The following is a 12439-nucleotide window of genomic DNA, read 5'->3' on the forward strand; positions in this document are numbered from 1 at the left end:
ACTTCGTTTAAACTTTGCAACGTGAGCGTAATCACGATGGTTATAGTCCCTTGCGACTATACCTACTGATTACCACGTTGATTAGTCGAAGTGACGAGTCAAAGTTTCGGTCAAAATGCACGATTATGTGCATTTTGCGATGAAACTATTTTCGGGTATCAAAACACTTTGTTTTGATACCAAATCAGTTTTCTAACTTAGTTAAACATGTTTTAACATCTTTAACTCGTCACTTTTAGTTTAGTGCTTGTTTAGGGTCGTAAGTCAAGCGGTCTCGACGACCGCTTAGACTTTCGAACCTGAGCCGTTTGGTCGATTATTAGGATCCGACCAAACATATTTTGTGACCATAGTTATATAGGGAATAACCTTCCGAGGTTATACCTTATGGTCACTTAGTTTAATTAGTTGTATGATAGGTAGTTTATATGCCTTAGGAAAATGACCAAAATGCTTTTTTTGTGCATAATTTCAATGTAAGCATATGTAACCAAAATTTTGACCCTTAAACTGATTATGCAACATAATTAAACATGTTTAGGCATATAATACTTGTCATAGGACTAGTTAGACCATCTGAACGCGCACTCGCACAAATGACGCGTTAAAGTAGCGTATGCTACCTTAATGGGTCAGAACGGGTCATAAGCACTTACGATAGGTTTCAAATCAGAATGTAGGCTTTGTTAAACCATATTATATGAGTTCCAACACTCATTTGGTTTACAAGACCCCATTCTATCTGATATCCCGATTTAGGCCTCGATTATTAACATAGTGATCCGATACTAGGTGTGACAACTCGAATTTCCAAGATTTCTATTACGCATTTATTGCACGTTTATTGATTGTTTAAATTGTTTGCTTGCACAATTGGTTTGCTATGAAACTGTATACGTTTTGATATAATATAGTGTTTTGTGGTTGTGCATGGTTATGTGTTACTTGTGAAAGATTTGTCAAATAATGGAATGTGGTGTTGAAACTGTAATAAATATTACTTAAGGGTGCTTAGGGTTGATAGTGAAACTTTAACAACTAATAACCCTAATCCCCTTCCCTAATCATTCTCTAATCATTCACAAGAAACCAAAACACGTACTTTCACCTCCTCTAATCCTCTCTACAATCATCTCCTCATCTTTCTTGGTTTCACAAGTCTTTTGCATCAAGTTTGATTGGCAATTCATCTAAGAATCGAATCAAGGTAATTGTTTAACCATTGTTTGTGATTAATTGTTGATTGTTTGGTTGATGTTAAAACCCTAGTTCTTTATGTGATAGGCTGTGGTTAGTGATTTGATTCTGAAATTACTGTGATGATGATGATGATTAGTCGAATGCCGGATGGATTGTTTGTTATATGATAGTTATTATAATCACCGATTTACTGCTTATGATTTCTGTAAGGTGATTTAGGGTTTTGGATTGTATGTAATCGTAACTGGTTCAATAGAACGTAACTGATACAATCATTTTGAGGTGAACATTCGTATGCATGTTGATGTTAGCCAGAGTTTTAAGAAATGCAACTTAGACCGACTTTGTTTGCTTGTATCTTGCCCGAGTTTAATATAATGCCATCCAGTCCGAGTTTGTGTAACAAGCATGAAGTCCGAGTTTCTTAAAGGAAATCATGGCCGAGTTCTTTAAATGAAAACATGTCTGAGTTTATTAAATGAAATCATGGCCGAGTTCTTTAAATGAAAACATGTCTGAGTTTATTAAATGAAAGCATGGCCCGAGTTTCTTGATCACACTAGCATGGTCCGAGTTTATTATAGTGTTTTGTGGCCCGAGTTTCTTGATCACACTAGCAAGGTCCGAGTTTAATATGATATCACCTAGACCGAGTTTAGTATAATATCACAAGGTCCGAGTTTAATATAATATCACCTAGACCGAGTTTAGTATAATATCACAAGGTCCGAGTTTAATATAATACCCCCTAGTCCGACTTTGTTAAGGGAAATGAAGGTCCGACCTTATGCTCACAATATGGTCCGAGTTTGGAAGGGGCAGCCCCCTCTCTTGTCCGACCTTGTGAAGGTCATTTACCCGAGTTTTAGAAGGCCCATGGTCTGAGTTTATGTAATTTGTTTCTCAAAGTCTGACTTTCAAACAGGGGAAACCCCCCCCCCCCACACTTGTCTGATATTGTGTAACTGTATGATGCTGTGTAATTGTCAATTTGAAACAAGTAGCTGCATGATATATTATGTTAATCCTGTTAAGCCTGTATGACACTTTGATTCCCTGACTTCGTTAAACATGTGAAGTATTTACACTGTTAAAGGTATAAAGAGTGTTAACAGTGGCCACTAGAATAATGTACACGTAAGATTAAACCATGAAATCAGGGACGCTACGCATGAATTACGTGAATAGAATTGACTGCTTGCATGACGTATGATTCTATGTGAATAATTGTGTGATATTGAATGCAACGGTATGATTCTGCATGTGTGAACATTATATGTAATATCGTCGTGTACACAATAAACACACAAAGCACCGTTGTTTGAATATCGAGGATTTGTAAACCCTAATGGAACGAATCATGTGCAATATATCCTAGGTCGTGTGTAACGGACTTAGAGATTAATAAACCCTAAAAGCAATAACATACCGAGCAAACCAAGGTGAGTTCACACCCTTACTAAGGCATGGGATTCCCAAGGGCTTGGGAATGGGATTGAAGGAATATGATTGAATGGATACGTACTGATACCAATACTAGACTACCACACCACTGTCCTCGGTCGTGCAGGACACACACTTATGCTATTCACTGTCCTCGGTTGTGCAGGACACATACTTACAATCTACGTAGACTTATACTTACTACTATCCTCGGTTGTGAAGGATACCTAAACTTATTACTATCCTCGGATGTGAAGGATACTTATACTTAGTACTATCCTCGGATGTGAAGGATACTTATGCTTATTACTATCCTCGGTTGTGAAGGATACTTATGGTTACGAGTAGTCTAGTGGTTATACAACATGGGAAGCCCCCACCAATAGAACGTATTAACGGCCCAGTAGAGCCACCTCTTACAAACGAACTTACTATTACGCATTTACTTTCTGTGAACTCGCTCAACTAGTTGTTGATCCTCTGTTACATGCCTTGCAGGTCGTTAGGTATATGGAGCTTGCACATGGAGGAGCGGGTCGTTGTGGGCTTGGATCGTGATCATCTTATTAAACACTCATGACATTTCGTACTTAATTATGTTGGGTTTTGATTATACGCTTCCGCTAAACAATGATAACTTACTTATGTTTTGGAAACACCTTTCATATGGATTTGGTTTGGATTATTTTGCAATTACTTTTACTTTATACAAAGTTCTATATGATTGGTGGCTTGATCCTGGTCAGTCACGCTCCCAAGCGGTGATACTCCGTAGGTGGATTTTGGGGGTGTGACAGATTGGTATCAGAGCCATTGGTTATAGAGAACTTGGTTTTAATATGGGAAAACGATTTTATTAAAACCAGACTATAACCAGAACAGTGCTCTCAACGATCCACAACGACGCTTCGCTCCACGTGCAAGACTCAACATCCTAGGTAATAAGGTTTATGTTTATTGCCTACATGCTAGAATCTGCATAGAACTTTGCTCGTAGTATGCTTACATTACTTTGCTCACTACTTGTTATTGCTTAAGAACACCTATGTGCTTACACTCTTCTGTCATCGCACTATTCGCAAACCTTTCTCACTTATGTTGCCTTTGATGTGAAGATCAATGGCCGGACGAATCAACATGACTCAAGCCTAGCTAGAGGCTCTTGTTCAAGCTCAAGTTGCTGCGGCACTTGCAGCTGCTCAAGCAGGTAGTATACCCTGCAGATTAGACTCACACTAGGATCTTTAGATCCTACATTAACTCTCGTATTTAACTTTGTCCTATTCATACACAATAGGTCAACACGCGCAGCAGCCTGTGTGCACTTTCAAGAACTTTATGGATTGTCGTCCTAGCACATTTAGTGGCACTGAAGGAGCGGTTGGACTCCTCCACTGGTTTGAAAAGCTCGAGTCTGTGTTCGAGATGTGTGAATGCCCTGAGGCTCGCAGGGTTAAGTTTGCCACTGGTACTTTGGAAGGGATCGCGTTGACTTGGTGGAACGCGCAAGTGCAGATCCTAGGGTTGGCAGCTGCTAACGCCACCCCTTGGAATGACTTCAAGGAATTGATTAAGCGTGAACACTGCACTCGGGAAGACATCCACAAGCTGGAGGATGAGTTTTATCATTTGAAGATGACTGGGTCAGAAATCGAGGCTTATACAAAGAGATCGAACGAGTTGGCTGTGTTGTGTCCAACCATGGTAGACCCTCCATACAAGCGTATTGAGTTATATCTCAAGGGTTTGGCGCCAGAAATCCAGAGCCATGTAACATCGGCTAATCTCGACAACATTCAGGCTATTCAGCGCCTCGCTCACCGCATCACAGATCAGGCAGTGGATCAGAACAGACTGCCAAAGCATATCAGCGCTACTGCTACCGCTACTACTTCTACTACACTTGCTACTCCCAGTGAAAGTAAGAGAAAATGGGATGGGGACTCTAGCAAGGGATCAGCTTCAGTGCAGTCACAAGCTCAGCAACGAAAGACAGACAATTACCAGAGTCCCAGTCAGCACTCCTCAGGCAGCCACAGACAGGGGGGATATCGAGGAAACCTCCCGAAGTGTAACACCTGCAACAAGCACCACAGTGGCCAGTGTAATAAGGGTCGCTGTCAAAGATGCCTCAAGATGGGTCACGAGGCCAAAGATTGTAGAAGCCCTCGACCTGCGAACCAGAATCAGCAGCAGCCACCAGCACAGCAGAATCAGCAGCAAGGCAACAAAGGGTGTTTTCATTGCGGTGCCGAGGGTCACTTCAAACGGCACTGCCCTCAGCTGAACAGGAACCAGAACAACAACAACAACCATAACAACAACCAGGGCAACGGGAACAACAACAACAACAACGGGGGAAACAACAACAATGGCAATGATGCAAGGGGCCGTGTGTTTGTGTTGGGGCAGGGTGATGCCAGAAATGATCCCAACGTTGTTATGGGTAAGTTTCTTCTCGACGACATTTATGTTACTGTTTTATTTGATTCGGGTGCGGATACGAGTTATATGTCTTTGAAAATGAGTAAATTGTTAAAACGTACACCAACACCCCTAAACACCAAGCATGTCGTAGAACTAACAAACGGTAAAAGTGTAGAGGCCACACAGATAGTTAAGGGTTGTAGCATTGTTTTAGCTGGTCAGACCTTCTCCATCGATCTTATTCCAATAGTTCTGGGAAGTTTCGACATCGTCATCGGCATGGATTGGTTATCCAAGCAGCAGGCAGAGATTCTATGTAAGGAGAAGATCATTCGTATTCCTCGTTCGGGAAAGGAACCTCTCGAAGTTCAAGGCGACAAGAGTGGTGCTGTGGTTGGCATCATCTCTTTCCTGAAGGCTCAGAAATGTTTGCGAAAGGGTCATACTGCTATCTTGGCACTGGTTACTGATGCAGCTTCGAAAGAGAAAAGAATAGAGGATATTCCTGTTGTACGCGAATTTCCTCAGGTGTTTCCTGAAGATTTACCTGGTCTACCGCCTCATCGTCAGGTCGAATTTCAAGTCGAGCTAGCTCCAGGAGCGGCACCTATAGCTCGCGCACCGTATCGTTTAGCTCCAACCGAACTGGAAGAACTGTCAAAGCAACTACAAGAGCTCTTAGATAAAGGCTTCATTCGTCCAAGCTCTTCGCCTTGGGGAGCTCCAGTTCTATTCGTGAAAAAGAAGGATGGCACTTTCAGGATGTGCATTGATTACCGCGAACTGAACAAGGTCACAGTGAAGAACCGCTATCCTCTTCCTCGTATTGACGACTTATTCGACCAGTTGCAAGGGTCGAGTTACTATTCCAAGATTGATCTAAGGTCAGGTTATCATCAGCTGAGAGTCCGGGATGAGGACGTCTCCAAGACAGCATTCAGAACTCGCTACGGCCATTTCGAGTTTCTGGTCATGCCATTCGGGCTTACGAACGCGCCTGCAGTCTTCATGGATCTTATGAACAGAGTGTGCAAACCTTATCTTGACAAGTTCGTCATTGTCTTCATCGACGACATTCTGATCTACTCCAAGAGTCAGGAGGAACACGAGCAGCATTTACGTCTTATCTTGGAACTTCTTCGAAAGGAGCAATTGTAGGCCAAGTTCTCTAAATGTGACTTCTGGCTTCGTGAAGTCCACTTTCTAGGCCATGTGGTGAACAAGGATGGGATTCATGTCGATCCATCCAAGGTAGATTCGATCAGGAATTGGCCAGCACCGCGTACACCAACAGAAATACGCCAATTCTTGGGTTTGGCGGGATACTACAGGCGGTTTATCAAAGACTTCTCCAAGATCGCGCAGCCGCTTACTATGCTGACACAGAAAGGTGTCGTTTACAGATGGGGTAATACGCAGGAAACTGCTTTTCAGTACCTGAAGGATAGACTATGCAGCGCACCTATCCTCTCATTGCCCGAGGGCACGGACGACTTCGTGGTTTATTGTGACGCATCGATACAGGGGCTTGGTTGCGTATTGATGCAGCGGGATAAAGTTATTGCCTACGCCTCTCGTCAACTCAAGGTTCATGAACGGAACTACACGACGCACGATTTAGAGATGGGAGCTGTTGTTTTTGCGCTTAAGATATGGCGACACTACCTGTACGGTACCAAGTGCACAATTTACACCGATCACAGGAGTCTCGAGCATATCTTCAAGCAGAAAGAATTGAATATGCGTCAACGACGATGGGTCGAACTGCTTAATGATTACGAATGCGCTATCAAGTATCATCCAGGCAAGGACAATGTTGTGGCTGACGCCCTCAGTCGGAAAGACACCCTACCTAAGCGCGTGCGAGCGCTACAGCCTACTATCCAGTCTAGTCTTCCTGCACAGATACGAGCTGCTCAGATAGAAGCTTTAAAACCTGAGAATGTCATGGCTGAAGCCCTACGCGGTTCAAGGCAACAAATGGAACGAAAGGAAGACGGCGCCTACTATGTAACGGGGCGTATTTGGGTCCCACTTTATGGCGGTCTACGAGAGCTTGTGATGGACGAAGCGCACAAGTCTCGCTACTCGGTACACCCAGGGGCAGATAAAATGTACCACGATATCAAAACAACATACTGGTGGCCAAGTATGAAAGCCCACATCGCCACCTATGTTGGCAAGTGCTTGACTTGTGCGAGAGTCAAGGTCGAATATCAGAAACCCGCAGGTCTACTGCAACAACCCAGGATACCACAGTGGAAATGGGAAGAAATTTCCATGGATTTCGTTACGGGCTTACCTAGATCCCAGCGTGGGAATGATACCATATGGGTGATCGTGGATCGACTCACCAAGTCTGCACACTTCCTGGCTATTAAGGAAACGGATAAGTTCTCCACTCTCGCAGACATCTATCTTAAAGAAGTTGTTTCGAGGCACGGGGTGCCCACCTCCATCATTTCGGATCGGGATGCACGATTCACGTCAGAGCTATGGCAAGCGATGCACAAAGCGTTTGGCTCTCGTTTAGACATGAGCACAGCATATCACCCTCAGACGGATGGGCAGTCTGAGCGCACGATTCAAACCCTAGAAGACATGCTTCGAGCGTGTGTTATCGATTTCGGCAACGGCTGGGAAAAGCACCTCCCTTTAGTGGAGTTTTCATACAATAACAGTTACCACACCAGCATCTAAGCCGCTCCATTCGAGGCATTGTACGGACGTAAATGCCGGTCACCTCTCTGTTGGGCAGAGGTGGGGGATAGTCAGATTACGGGTCCAGAGATCGTAGTGGACGCCACAGAAAAGATTGCACAGATACGACAACGCATGGCGGCAGCACGCGACTGTCAGAAAGCCTACGCGGATAAGCGTAAGAGGCCATTGGAATTTCAGGTCGGGGACCGGGTTTTACTTAAAGTCTCACCCTGGAAGGGTGTGGTTCGATTTGGTAAACGAGGCAAACTCAATCCACGGTATGTTGGACCGTTCGAAATCACTGAAAGAATAGGCCCAGTAGCCTACAGACTGAACCTACCAGCTGAACTTGGTGCAGTTCACAATGTATTTCACGTGTCGAATCTGAAGAAATGTCTATCAGATGAGACCCTCATAGTTCCTTTTAAGGAACTCACTATCGATGAGCGGTTGCAGTTCGTCGAGGAGCCAGTTGAAATCACGGACCGGGATGTTAAGGTCCTCAAACACAAGAGAATCCCTCTTGTTCGAGTTCGTTGGAACTCCCGACGTGGCCCAGAGTACACCTGGGAACGCGAAGATCAAATGAAAGAAAAGTATCCCCAGTTATTCAGAACCAATGCATCCACTACTGAGGCTGAAGCTACTACTACTGAATTTCGGGACGAAATTCCAAATCAACGGGGGGATGATGTGACACCCCAGGAAAACCAGTGAACAATACAGCTTACCTAGCTTCCTCAGTGAGTGCGTACCAAATTTCGGGACGAAATTTCTTTTAAGTTGGGGATAATGTGACAACTCGAATTTCCAAGATTTCTATTACGCATTTATTGCACGTTTATTGATTGTTTAAATTGTTTGCTTGCACAATTGGTTTGCTATGAAACTGTATACGTTTTGATATAATATAGTGTTTTGTGGTTGTGCATGGTTATGTGTTACTTGTGAAAGATTTGTCAAATAATGGAATGTGGTGTTGAAACTGTAATAAATATTACTTAAGGGTGCTTAGGGTTGATAGTGAAACTTTAACAACTAATAACCCTAATCCCCTTCCCTAATCATTCTCTAATCATTCACAAGAAACCAAAACACGTACTTTCACCTCCTCTAATCCTCTCTACAATCATCTCCTCATCTTTCTTGGTTTCACAAGTCTTTTGCATCAAGTTTGATTGGCAATTCATCTAAGAATCGAATCAAGGTAATTGTTTAACCATTGTTTGTGATTAATTGTTGATTGTTTGGTTGATGTTAAAACCCTAGTTCTTTATGTGATAGGCTGTGGTTAGTGATTTGATTCTGAAATTACTGTGATGATGATGATGATTAGTCGAATGCCGGATGGATTGTTTGTTATATGATAGTTATTATAATCACCGATTTACTGCTTATGATTTCTGTAAGGTGATTTAGGGTTTTGGATTGTATGTAATCGTAACTGGTTCAATAGAACGTAACTGATACAATCGTTTTGAGGTGAACATTCGTATGCATGTTGATGTTAGCCAGAGTTTTAAGAAATGCAACTTAGACCGACTTTGTTTGCTTGTATCTTGCCCGAGTTTAATATAATGCCATCCAGTCCGAGTTTGTGTAACAAGCATGAAGTCCGAGTTTCTTAAAGGAAATCATGGCCGAGTTCTTTAAATGAAAACATGTCTGAGTTTATTAAATGAAATCATGGCCGAGTTCTTTAAATGAAAACATGTCTGAGTTTATTAAATGAAAGCATGGCCCGAGTTTCTTGATCACACTAGCATGGTCCGAGTTTATTATAGTGTTTTGTGGCCCGAGTTTCTTGATCACACTAGCAAGGTCCGAGTTTAATATGATATCACCTAGACCGAGTTTAGTATAATATCACAAGGTCCGAGTTTAATATAATATCACCTAGACCGAGTTTAGTATAATATCACAAGGTCCGAGTTTAATATAATACCCCCTAGTCCGACTTTGTTAAGGGAAATGAAGGTCCGACCTTATGCTCACAATATGGTCCGAGTTTGGAAGGGGCAGCCCCCTCTCTTGTCCGACCTTGTGAAGGTCATTTACCCGAGTTTTAGAAGGCCCATGGTCTGAGTTTATGTAATTTGTTTCTCAAAGTCTGACTTTCAAACAGGGGAAACCCCCCCCCCCCCCACACTTGTCTGATATTGTGTAACTGTATGATGCTGTGTAATTGTCAATTTGAAACAAGTAGCTGCATGATATATTATGTTAATCCTGTTAAGCCTGTATGACACTTTGATTCCCTGACTTCGTTAAACATGTGAAGTATTTACACTGTTAAAGGTATAAAGAGTGTTAACAGTGGCCACTAGAATAATGTACACGTAAGATTAAACCATGAAATCAGGGACGCTACGCATGAATTACGTGAATAGAATTGACTGCTTGCATGACGTATGATTCTATGTGAATAATTGTGTGATATTGAATGCAACGGTATGATTCTGCATGTGTGAACATTATATGTAATATCGTCGTGTACACAATAAACACACAAAGCACCGTTGTTTGAATATCGAGGATTTGTAAACCCTAATGGAACGAATCATGTGCAATATATCCTAGGTCGTGTGTAACGGACTTAGAGATTAATAAACCCTAAAAGCAATAACATACCGAGCAAACCAAGGTGAGTTCACACCCTTACTAAGGCATGGGATTCCCAAGGGCTTGGGAATGGGATTGAAGGAATATGATTGAATGGATACGTACTGATACCAATACTAGACTACCACACCACTGTCCTCGGTCGTGCAGGACACACACTTATGCTATTCACTGTCCTCGGTTGTGCAGGACACATACTTACAATCTACGTAGACTTATACTTACTACTATCCTCGGTTGTGAAGGATACCTAAACTTATTACTATCCTCGGATGTGAAGGATACTTATACTTAGTACTATCCTCGGATGTGAAGGATACTTATGCTTATTACTATCCTTGGTTGTGAAGGATACTTATGGTTACGAGTAGTCTAGTGGTTATACAACATGGGAAGCCCCCACCAATAGAACGTATTAACGGCCCAGTAGAGCCACCTCTTACAAACGAACTTACTATTACGCATTTACTTTCTGTGAACTCGCTCAACTAGTTGTTGATCCTCTGTTACATGCCTTGCAGGTCGTTAGGTATATGGAGCTTGCACATGGAGGAGCGGGTCGTTGTGGGCTTGGATCGTGATCATCTTATTAAACACTCATGACATTTCGTACTTAATTATGTTGGGTTTTGATTATACGCTTCCGCTAAACAATGATAACTTACTTATGTTTTGGAAACACCTTTCATATGGATTTGGTTTGGATTATTTTGCAATTACTTTTACTTTATACAAAGTTCTATATGATTGGTGGCTTGATCCTGGTCAGTCACGCTCCCAAGCGGTGATACTCCGCAGATGGATTTTGGGGGTGTGACACTAGGTGCCACTTGATTTCCCGAGCTTTGTTAGGACACTCAATCAAGGATACTTGCAATCTCAAGTCAGTATATAGCTTCCCTCTTTTTATGCTTTCAATTGTTTTGGGGTGACTCATATGTGTTAAATGTTTTTCAAGTTTTCATGAACAAATGCTATGGTTTATATAAAACACGATGATTTCAATAATGTGAACGAACTTGTTGAGGCGTTAGTCGAAAGACATTCAAATGACATTCATTAACTATGATCCAGCCGACCAGTAGTATGTTATGGTACCATAGGATCTGACAAATCACGTTACTAGGCTATTCACTAGATTTGGTGGGTAGTTTGGGGAACGACAGAAACCGTTATCTGATTAACAAATCATGTGTTGGTTTGTTACTCTTGTTAAAGAGGTCTTTCAGGGCCTATTAAAGATACCCCATGGGTGGTATAGTCACACAAGTTTGAATGTATTCTTTAAAGAATAACCAAAAGTTGTATTTCACAATTAAAACACGGACGATTGAACGATGGTTTATAACACAGACGATTTGAACGATTGAAACTATTTGAACGATTTTGGACGAATATTTTCAAACGATAACACGCAAGGAGGTTTACTTAAAGATATAAACCATATAATGTTTACTTTCAAAGACGATTCACTACTTAGTTTTACAAAGACAAATGTTTTCAGTCAAGATTCATGGCTACAATGGTTTTGGTTTTACATATATCAACTTGTAAAGTTGATAAAACATATTGCAATATCAAATACTTTTGATTTCAAGGTACATACTCAACAACTCTAGTAGTTGGTCGAGGTATTGCAATATGAATTCAAGGCCATGAATTTGACATACAAAACCTATGTACTCACCGGCATTTTTTATGTTGACTGTTTTCACATATGTTTCAGGTTCTACTATGTGATGATTGTTGATTGCTTGCTATACATAGGATGGACGCGGGCTTTGGTGACCTAAAAACTTAAAAGACAATTGTTGTAATTATTTGGTTTATATCAAAACAATGAGTCAATTAATGAAATGAAATAAAACAAAACTTAAATTTCCATGTGTTGTGAAACAATGATTCTGTTACGACACTCCCTGATATTTCCGCCGCGGTTTGTTGTATTACGCGGTCAGGGTGTGACAGAAGAGTTGGTATCAGAGCTCATGGTTATAGGGAATTAGGTTATTAGTAATTGTCACACCCCAACCGATGGCGGAAT

The sequence above is a fragment of the Helianthus annuus genome, chromosome 10 (genome assembly GCF_002127325.2).
Source record: "Helianthus annuus cultivar XRQ/B chromosome 10, HanXRQr2.0-SUNRISE, whole genome shotgun sequence".
In the NCBI taxonomy this organism is placed as follows: domain Eukaryota; kingdom Viridiplantae; phylum Streptophyta; class Magnoliopsida; order Asterales; family Asteraceae; genus Helianthus; species Helianthus annuus.